Source organism: Cnephaeus nilssonii (genome assembly GCF_951640355.1).
Source record: "Cnephaeus nilssonii genome assembly, chromosome: 2".
Classification (NCBI taxonomy): domain Eukaryota; kingdom Metazoa; phylum Chordata; class Mammalia; order Chiroptera; family Vespertilionidae; genus Cnephaeus; species Cnephaeus nilssonii.
In genome coordinates, this window is record NC_137073.1 from 85,663,357 (window position 1) to 85,674,906 (window position 11,550).

The 11,550-nt window shown below is 39.8% G+C and overlaps 1 protein-coding gene across 1 annotated transcript in view; it reads left to right on the forward strand.

The window, feature by feature from the left end:
• PDE4D (phosphodiesterase 4D) overlaps window positions 1-11,550 on the forward strand; it is a 253,479-nt gene that overhangs the window by 178,824 nt on the left and 63,105 nt on the right. The window lies entirely within an intron of this gene.

Sequence of the window (11,550 nt, forward strand, 5' to 3'; positions counted from 1 at the left end):
CATAATAGTTATTTATTGAGACAACCAGACCTGATTAACAGTGCCAAGATTGGAATCTGGATGAAGGCTAGCATGGCCATCTGGAAGTGTGAGTCATTCGAGCGCCGTGGACAAGAGGCTGCATGCAAGTATTAGCTGTGTTGACAGTGACTGCTGTTTTCATCGTTGCTCAGGAATCTCCTGGGGGGGGGGGGGGGGGGGAAGGAGAGGGCTTCCCCGTTGGATGAAAAAACAACTCCCTGGAACCAAATTCACAAATACACTGAGTGATAAGGAGTGGATTTTATTAAGGTCGAAAATAATGGTTAAGATGATGCTAGGAACATCACTGAAATATCCTTAGACTAATTTTTAATCCTTTAATTGCACTTTCTGAGCCTGCTGGAGCATTCAAGGTCTCACATGAAACATGTTTGCTGTTCACTGAACTGACTCTTTTTTGTCCAATGCTGTGAAATCTGTTCATCTTGATTTACCAACTCTCCTCACACTGAGTTATTATAAAAGAGGCTTTTCAGTGACAAGGAGAATGGAGAAAGAAGGACTTGGATTTTTAGAATGCTTTCCTTGGCTTATCAGTTAAAAGAAGAAACAGAAAGACAGATTATTTAGGTAACATTATGTTTCAACTGCACAGATTTATTCGCCATTCCTCCAGGAAACCACTTTAATTCTGGCCACTTGAATTTTCACAGGTTGTTCTTTCTCTCTCGAACACCCTGACTAACTTTTTCTGTCTGATAAACTCTACTTGCTCTTCCAGACTAAGTTGAAATGTTCCCTCCAGTGTGAAAACTCCCATGATATTCTAATTAATAAACAAACTAACAAATGCATAAAAAATGAATAAAGCAGAAGGACTGAGATCCAGCTCCTAGCAAAATAATACTTTTTTAAAAACCTTTCATTGTTTCCATTGTCTGAATAGACAGTGATTTCTTAAGCTCATGTGAAATATACTACCAATATCAACAATTATGCTAACCCAAATGAAATCTACACCCTAAGGGAATCTCAGCATGCTGGTAGTATGTGTTAGGGGCAAGTTTTACTTTTCTTATGAACAAAAATACTGAGACTTCAGAATACTCACCTATAGAGATGTCAGATTTTTGCATTTCATACATATCACCTTTTTTTAAATCTAGAGCTCAAGTAGGCAGTTTAAACTCTGGATCTCAAGCCAGTGGGGTTCATGTTTTGTCACCATAGGGTCTACAATAGAACTTTGTTCCTGTGCTCTTATGAAATTTTTATGAATGTTGAGTTACTAAAAAATGACCACGTAAGAGTAACCAGATGTCTCAGTAGGTTGGAGTGTTATCCTGTATACCAAAAGGTTGTGGGTTTGATTCCTGCTCGTGGCACATGCCTAGGTTGTGTGTTTGATCCCCGGGTGGAGCACATACAGGAGGTAACTGATGTTCCCCTCTCACATCTCTCTCTCCCTCTCCCTCTCCCTCTCTCTTTCCCTCTCCCTCTTCCTCTCCCTCTCCCTCTCTCTGAAAACAAAATCAATTTTTAAAAAAACACCACTTTTTACAGCAGCGTAGGGGTATGGGGGAGAAATCAACCAAAGGACTTGTATGCATGCATATAAGCATAACCAATGGACACAGACACGGAGAGGGGGGGCGGGGGAGGGCATGAGCGGGGCGGGGGGGTGGGCAGTGGGAGGATAAGGACATGTATGTAATACCTTAATCAATAAGGAAAGGAAAAAAAAAAACACTTATCCTCTATTGAGGATTTAAAAAAAGAGTAACATAAAAAGATTGCATATATTATAAGGTGCTTAGCCTATAAAGAATTCTAATGTAATTAGAGTAAAGTCATAAATGTGCTTATTGGGACATCTATAATAGTGTCAACAATAAAAATACATAAAAGAGGAGAGTTGACATCTTTGTGGAACCATTTCCTATAATACTTTTTAATACTTTATCCTATCTAATAATAGAGTAACATGTAAATTACCATCACTCCGCTATGCCCACGATTGGGCGGCGGGAGGCTGGGGGGCGGGACTCGGGGTGGCCTATCCGGCCATTGAGAGGCACGGATCCGCTGCCACTGAGGGGGCCTATCCTGCTGTTGAGAGGCGCAGGGGGCGAGACTCCCGCCCCCTGCGCCTCTCAACGGCCAGATCCGCGGCCGCTGAGGGGGCCTGCCGCGGACACCCAGCTGCGCCTCTCAACAGCAGGGTAGCCAGGTGTCCGCGGCAGCCCCCCGCAGAGGCCGTTGAGAGGCACAGGGGGCGGGAGTCCCGCCCCCTGCGCCTCTCAACAGCAGGGTAGCCCCCCTCAGTGGCCGCGGACCATCAAAAGTGGGGGAGCTGGGTGCCTGTCTGCACCAGCGGACAGGCACCCAGCTCCACCGCGAAAAGCGAAAGCGTGTAGGGGACCCTACATGTGCATGATTCAATCATGCACTGGGCCTCTAGTATAATTATAAAAAATAATAAATGAGTTTATTTGATAAGTTCTTAAAAGTCTAAAAATTTTTGACTTTTAAAACTTAAAAGTTTTGTGAGAGGGGAACATCAGTTACCTTTTTGTGAAGAAAGTCCATGTACTGTCTTTCTTCCTTTTTTAAAAAAATTAAACCCATGAGAAATAAGATGTAGCAAAAGGTATTAAATTGTTTCTTCTGTAACAGCACAGTCCCGCATCAGCTTTTAAATACAGAAAAATAGGCAAAAGGATAATAGCACTGACTTCAGTTCTAACCCAAATAAGGCAGTAAATGGAATGAAATCAGTTTTTCCTCTAATCTTATGTGGGGGGAAAACTGTCATATGGCAAACCCATATGAATCCAATCTGTTTGGTTTCTTCATCTCTGCAGTGACATTCAGACTCCAGAAACTGTATCAGAAACCTAGTCAATATTTCAACGCCAATATACAGACTAGAAATGTGATAAAGTATGTGAAAACTTACTGCATTTAAAGAAACAAAATGTAACTGTACTGATTGGGACAGGGTGTTGATCACATATATTTTTCTCTCTTCAGAAACTTATGGTTATTTTCTACTTTCGACTCACTCTCCATAAAGGCATATTTTCTCTCCTATTCTCCATAGAATGAAAAAGAGAAAGTAGAATCTGTATCTGAAAAATAAAAATCTATCCATGCTCCCCACCACTTGAGGACATAACCAGCTTCCTTCACTAGTCATTTATCTTTATGATCCTCTCCTGCCCATCTCTCCAGACTCATCCCACGCTGTTTCCCGCACATGCACCCTCTCTGTAACAAATGCACTGTGTCCCCATGACTTTGAACGTTTGTCCATGTTATTCTGTCTGGGACCCCTTCCCACCTATCCACTCCTTACTTTACTCCACTCTCGCTCTTCTTCTCTGCAACTAATTCCTCCTGCATTTGTATATATCAAGAATTGCCTCCTCCACGAAGCCCCCCCACCCACCTCCAGACCAAGTTAGATGCCTCTGTTCAGTATGTGCTGTTGGAGCCCTTATCACAGTGGTGCACTAGGATTGTTAGCTTGTCTCTCTTCATGACCAGATTGTGAGCTTCTTAAGAGCAGTATCTTGTCTATTGATCCTTGACTGTCCAGCATCTTATCCATTGTTTAGCATATACTATATGTTCAACAAATATTTGTGAAATGAATCAATGAATCAATGGCTTTTCATTAGTGGAGTTAGTAGGGAATCTGAAAAACACATAGGAAAAACATGTGGACAACTTTGCTTGAGGTAAAAGTACTTGTCAGAGATCACCTTTGAAACTTCATCTCCTTGGGTCACTTTTGTATTCTTTATGAAATAGGAATATCAATTCTCAGATCCTATTAAAGGTGGTCTAGTTACCAAGGAACAAAACAAATTAGTGTAAAATTGACTTTCTTAGAGTCCCAAATCATAGATCCTACGGAAAATATTATGTTGAAATGTCTAAAATATTGATATGAATGAAGTCATCTGATTAAAATAGCATGAGCCAAAGGAAGGAACAAGATTTCTAGGTTTTCAGTGTACTTCTTGATTAAATATTTTATGGGTGTACAATATCTTGACAATTTTCTGATCTAATTCCCAAGGAAATGTTAGATTTAAGATGTTTATTCTGCAACGGAAAGTTTGTGATATTTTATTTTCATTACAAATGTAACAAGTAGACCACATTTATCATTTGTGGCCAGAGAATAAAAGGAGCCCTATGTGTAGGGGGAAAAAAGCAGTCTCCAAAATATGAAAATTGGGTGTTGATGAACTTGAAGTCAGTGGGTAAGGCAACCATAGAATCTACTGACTTTTCTTTCTTTAATGAAACTTATTTCCTTTCTGTTATGAAAGCCGGCAGCCTGTGGACATTTCTACAGCTGAAGTGCTCCTTAGTCCTGGTAGTCAGGTTATTTTTGGAAGGGTAGAAAAAAGCTAGTACCTAAAAAGAAAACTAAGCATGGAGAGGGGATCGTCACTAATGGATGTATTAATTCATGGTTTCTGATACTCTTGCTAAATACATTTTTTAAAAGTTATTTGGTAAGCAAGTAAAAGCAGATGGTTTATTGATATTTTAGAGGGAAGTAAAAAACTCTAGCTAAAAAGAGAACTAAACTCCCCGGCCAGTGTGACTCAGTGGTTGAGTGTCAACCTATGAACCAGGAGGTCATGATTCGATTCCTTGTCAGGGCACATGCGTGGGTTACGGGCTCGATCCCCAGTCAGGGGCATGCAGTAAGTAGCCTATCCATGATTCTCTCTCATCATTGATGTTTCTAACTCTCTCTCCCTCTCCCTTCCTCTCTGAAATCAGTAAAAATATATTTTTTTAAAAAGACAACCAAACTGAATTAACAAATCACCAAATTTTGTGGGCTATTGAAAATTCACTGCCCGTAGTCTTATGGTTCATTGTAATAAAATACTGGCGCCTGGGTAGCTCATAGAACCTGACGGCATACCTAACCTTAGGAGGGTCGGAGCTGGTGCTGCATGGTTTCCTTTAAGAGCTGAGTACTCTACCTCGCACAAAGTGCACCAGTTTGAGCGTGGCTAGGACTGTCTAATGGTAGCCCACAGAACTCGCTTCAGAGTAACAAGAATGCAAAGATTACCTTGGCTAATAGGCCTGCCAATTTGATTTTTAAAATAAGAAACATTTCTAATATAGCAAAACGATCTTAGGATATTTGGGGACCTTAAAGCTGAATTTTTACTTCTTTCCAGATTTTATCTCTCTGTCAGTCTCTCTTTCTCTCTCTCTCTCTCTCTCTCTCTCTCTCTCTCTCTCTCTCTCTCTCTCCTCCCTCCTTCCCTTCTTCCTTCTTGTCCCTCTCCCCTTCTCTCCTAGTGAGTACCAAGAGAAACCATATATTCTTCTCAGGTTTCTTTATTAATGACAACAACAATAAAACAGTTATTCTGGCCACAATCCAGGTCAGGTTTTTAATTTAAATACCCTTTTCCTTAGAGGTACCTTGGAATTAGATTCTTATTCCCTTGCCTTCCTTTTTGCATTTCTGAATGATATTCATCAGATTAAAAGAAGGATTTCAAATTCATACTAAAAATTGATACTATACTATTCTCACTTTTTTCAACTTCCTTCTTTTACATTCCCCATACTGCTGCCACTGCCAAATAAACTGATTATCTCAAACTTTATCTTCTCTTTTATATTCTTAAGGCAATAATTAAAGTTGGCTTGCTCAGAGGCTGATACTCTGGGTGTCAGAATAACTTGAGGCATAGAATAGTTTGAGTCAATTTATTGGTGGTTTTGATGACATATATCAGTTTTATAACCTGCCATGCATAATACATCACTTTCTAACCTAACTCTGGCCCTGACCCTGGTTTTGGCCCGGGCCCATCTCAAAATATGACGATTACTGGTTGGCACTTAGACTCTTGTCTTCAAGTTTGGTCATCTGAAGGGAAATTTGCAAAGGCATTTGTAATAAGGACATTTAATTAAGAGGAATATTATGTACAGCATTGATCCATAGTGTAGCTAATAAATTCATCATGCTGCAAATTAAAAGTGATTTGTTAGTACATTGGCCCATAAGAGTGAGACCTGTCTCAACGAGAATATTGAAAGAGGCAAGGCAGTGCAACTTCCTTCTCCACGGGGAGTGAACTAACTTGCCAAATCTGGAGCATCAATCATAGTAAATGTGTGCAAAACAAATCATACATCTTCCACAGTTCATTGTATTCATCAGCACTTTTGAAGTCAACCATGCAGAGTAGTCACTGTTGGCCACATTTTCAATAGTCTATGGTTTAGGCAGTATGCCTCAGCTGTCTTTAAAGCATGTGTTCTCAGGTAGTTGTACTCCATGGCCCAGTTTCAACCAAATCTGAAAGGACAAAAGGGCAGCCTTGTTTGTAAGGGAGGACATTATAGTATGTCTTCAGAATAAAGTCTCAGAATCACTTAGAGCTTGAACACGTGAATAGAAGACTGAATTTCTCAATTGTGTACGTGCTAGCACCCATTATGCAGGCCAAAAAGTACAGTGAAGTGCCACTTAAGTGTGTCTCTGAGTGTATGAAGTGTGTGTACATGGGGAGGGCAGGAAAGAGTGCTCAAATATGAAATAATTTAATTATGGTCCCTGTTTCGATTGCCTTTTTAAAAATATGTTTTCTTTGGAAATGATTTCAAACTCACGGAAGGCTTCATGAACAGTACAAAGAACACATGCATATTCCTCACCCTGATTCACCCATTGTCAACATTCTGCCTCAAGTGCTTTATTGCATCCTCTTTCTCTTTGTACACACACACACACACACACACACACACACACACTATTATTATTCTCTGAACCACCTGAGAGAAAGCTGCACACGTCATGCATGGCCCTTCATCCTCAAATGAGTACCTCCCAAGAACAAGGACACTTTTCCGTATAACAACAATACAGTCTCAAACATGTGATGGCCTTTGAATATTTCACCATGACTTATTTATACCTTTTTACCTCAAATTCTAATCCAAATACTGAAACTGCCAGAAAGAATAGCTCAACTCTTTAAAAACAGGCATCTCACTAACATTTTAAAATTTATAAACATGTCATTCAGTATATGGCAAATGAATAAATGCTGACGTTAGGGAGAATAGATGATTTAATACAAATAAGATTTACCTTAATAAATCTTATCTGTTTCATGATGCATCTTATCAATGGCATTATGTTTAGCTAGCATTCTTTAGGACAGACAGAACATTTTGTCTTTCTGTATTTTTTATCCTGTTTTTCCTTTTATAATCAGACTAGAGGTCCGATGTGCGAAATTCGTGCAAGGGGCTCAGCCCTCGCAGCCTCGGCAGCTTGCCTTGGTCCTTGCAGCCCCGGATTTGTCCGGAAGGTCATCCAGAATGTCATCTGGAAGGAAGTCCAGAAGGTCATTTGGCTATTCGGTCTAATTAGCATATTATTATTTTATTACTATAGATAACCCCAGATTTTGAAAGATTGAAGTAGTTTCTACTTAGACAGTGCTCTTACCTTGCTACCTGATGTACATAATAGAGAGGTGAAAGGGCACTGGAGGTGTTAAATGGGTTGAGTGGGATCTGGGGTCTCGTGGGTAATCATCCTTTCACTGAAATAGTGGTAGTTCTCTCCCAAAAAGTTCTTATAACCAATTTTATTTACTAAATTTTTAATGCAGGTTTAGACTGCTGTGAACAAATAGAACTAAGATTTATGCTTCATAATTTATGCACTTAATTTTGGTAATTAACATTTCTGATAGTTGCAAATTTTCCCAAAGGGAGCTTGAACATGCATATGCTTTTCCATCCAAGTACATCCAACAATATGTCTATGTATTAGGGGACCTAAGTGAGAAAAAAAGTGCTTCAGAGGAACAGGATGTGCAGCAAGATTCTATGCAGGAGGAGGGTGATGCTAGAGCAATTTGTGGAAAACGATTCTTTGGTAACTGTGGAGGACAATCTAGAGGCACAGTCCTGCAAAGTCATACAGAGGCTGTGCATACATCCAGTGACAATGAACACACAAAGGTAGGCCTCGAGTGTGTGCAAACAATACGTTTACTACCTTGGGCAGACTCTTTATTTATTCATCCACCAGATTTATATTAAGGGGCACTACGGGGGATTTGGTAATAAATAAGATGGTCATGTTCTATAACCTCATGGAACTTACACATAAACTGTTTTTGCTTTAAAATACTGTACATGCAGAGGTGTTTGTGCTCTGACCTTATGATCACAGTATATCATTCTATAAAACTTTCAGGCATGACTTGAATCCACAAGAATTCAGTTGTAAAGCTATTGGATTTGCCAGAAGAGAGAACATTGGCTTTAAATGACAAATCATGTAAAGAAATAAATTTTTAAAAGACCCTTTAGCTTTTAATGATTTAACAACAGCAGTGTGCTTGGAGACTATTGAATCAGAAAACCGTGTGAACATTCATGTGGTCAACTGTATAAGTGAGTGGTGGAGGGGCTGGGGGAAGAAGAACTTCCCAAAATGACAGTGTTCTCCTGTAAGGCAGGAAAACCACTTTTTGGTTCATCCCAATGGCTTCCAGACTGGAGTGACTTGTAAATCCAGACGGAAAGACAAATATCTGAACCCTATGGGAAGCTCCAGGTTGTTCTTGTAGGGTTTTGTTTGGCATATTTTCTAGAAATCCTTTTCAGATAGTTCTAGAAGCTCTAAACTAGCAATCTGTTACTACAAAATATCCTCAAATTACAGTAAGCTGGCAAGCAGTCATCCAGTATCTACTTTCAGCCTGGCATTTGTGAACACACTCCTTTTTAACAAGACTAAGCTATAGTCCTAGATCAAGGGAAATTGAAAGTGTGGCTGTTGGTCTTTGTATTAGTTGGGACTGTGTTTCACTGTGAATACAGAGATCTAAAATAGAAGTGGCTTAAAGAACATAGATGTTTATTCTCTATCATGTTAAAATCCAAAAGTAAACAGTCTAGAGCTAATGTGGCAACACTGTTCTATAAAGTCTTCAAGAACCTATGCTCCTTCCATTTGGAAGCTATTAGATGTGCCCTTTATGCCTAAATTCAACTCGTGGTCCAATAGGGCTGCTCCTGCTCCATCCATCAACTTCATCTTCTAATCAGTAGAAAAGAATGAAGAAGGACAGATATGAGATATATGACAGATGTCTTTTAATAAAAGCTCTTGAAACCTCCACATAACACTTCTATCAATCCATTTACAAAAACATAGTGTATGTGACAACACCTGGCTACATAGGAATCTGAGAATGTTCTCTAGTTTTAATTTTCTCTACTAATACAGCTGATGGAAGCACACCAATATTAGGGGACAGCTAGCAGTCTCTGTGACATTGTTGCTTATTAATAATTTTGCATGCATTTTAAATATTTAATGTCAGTCTGCCACACTGAATTTGCAATGTCATTTATAGTATGGTCTTTTACGGTATGAGCTTAGTAGCTGCAGTGTTCAGGGAAGTTGCATTAGGTTTACTAGAGTATTTTACCTGTGCTGAGTTAAGGACCTAAAGATTAAATGTGCTAGACTAATCACTAATTAATTTTAATGCAATGTGGCCGTAGATTCCCTCCCTCAAAGCTTGCACTTCCACTTGGAATTAGGGGAAGAAGAAACTAGTAGTTTGTGTTCTTAATACTGTGTGATGCTCATCATGTTCTTACCAACTCATTCTCTATTTCAGTTTGAATCACAGGTACATTTTGAACTTATGGTAGAAAGAGTCCTGAAGTTTCACATGAGAATTACTCTGCTTGTTCTAACAAGATTGTGTCCCAGCAGGCATGCCAAAATTTGATAGCTACAAATAGGGAGGTCTTAAAGGAGAGGGGAGAAGATCATTTCTTTTAACTCTACTGCAGTGTCTTGGATTAAGGTACACGATGGTTACCATTTTGCTGACATGAGGCAGACATGTCACAATATGGGGAGAATGAACAATCACAGAGCTGATTTAATTTCCAATGGGGTTTATGGAAGCACCAAAACACGATGTACCAAATGATCCTAAAAGTATGAGGTAATCTAATTTGTTCCATCATTACAAGAAATTAAAGCCACGCATAATTACATCCCAATAGTAAAAAGAACCCATTAACGTGCCATTGTTATTGACTGAATAAAGTGAGCTTTTTGATTACCTTGGCTAGCCACATTTTAATTTTTGTCTGTCCATTTACTCCAAAACACATTAGAGGGCCTTAACTGATTTTGACAAAATAAGCTGCATTATTAAAGGTGCAGTTTAACCTTAGAAACTTAAGTTTAATTACTAGGTTAGAGTTTTCAAATGGGCATATTTTCTACATTTCAGCAAATTTGGGGATGTAATTATTAGGGAGTCTTTGTTTTTTAGTGTTCATTAGAGGTCCAGGATGACAGGAAAGGCTTACACTTAAAGAACTGATTTTGTTGTAGTTGTTCCACCAAGAGTCTCTCCAAAGAGAGGTGTCTGTCTGATCTTTTAGGAGAGGACCCAAAACCCCCAAATGCAGTGATTGAGAGGCGTGCCTCCCAGAGGAAAAGCCTCCGCAGGGCGGAGTACCCAAACCTCCAAGGGAGTGGAGTTAGGCAGCTAAATGATGTGCGATGAACTCTCCCACGCATAGTGTCCCTGTGATTTAGCATCCAAACCAGGGCACTTTGGAGAATTGAAGGCAATGCTATTCATAATGACGTTGGGATCACAGATATAAACCTGGTCAATTCCAAACCAGTGGGCTGAATGGACCCCCATCCATAAGAAACAGAAACCTAAACAAATAGATGTCATAAGGTTTTTAGGTAATCGGAGAATAAATGGTTCTGCGGGACACTAAGAGGAGAAAAAGTGGAGACAAGGGTCACTCTCCCAGCGCTTTCTCTCCCCAGCACGAAAGTCCCTCTAGTCACGTGACACCTCAGACTGTGAGGTTTACAAGCCCCCGTACCATGTTAATATTCCTCTAAGTCTAGTTATTGGTTCTCAGATGCATTAGCAGCTCTGGAAACATTACAGAAAGGTAGCCTTAATAAAGGGAATGCTCCATGCTTGTTCAGTTAACTCAACCAACGTTTAGTCGTGGATACCTGGTTTGTGACAGGCAGTGTTTAGCACCAGAGATTGAAAAATAAATTTGATGTGGTCGCAACCCTGGAGAAACTCCATCTATTAGCAAACAAATCATCGTGATAGTTCAGTGAGTTAATTACTTGAAGAGTTAACTTCGGATTTGGCTGCCGTGCATCAAACATGGTATTTGCGTGTGTGTCTATCTTTAGAGGGAACGCCTGCTGGGTGGTAACCTGGATTTTCCTAGTCCCCTACTAATGCTAGACACCATAGCAAAATAAACAGGGTGAGCGGGCTGTTTTAGAGAGGGGGGTGTAACTCAGAGGGCCTTGTTTTCCAGACTGCTAATTTGTTTATTTTTCCACCTGGAAAGCTCTTTCCTACCATCTGAGCTCTTCTGGCCAAATCAACAGAGACAGGCTACAAAGATTTTGAATGTCTGGGTTAAAAGGTTTGCTTGTTTAATTAGATAAAAAATTTGAGAACA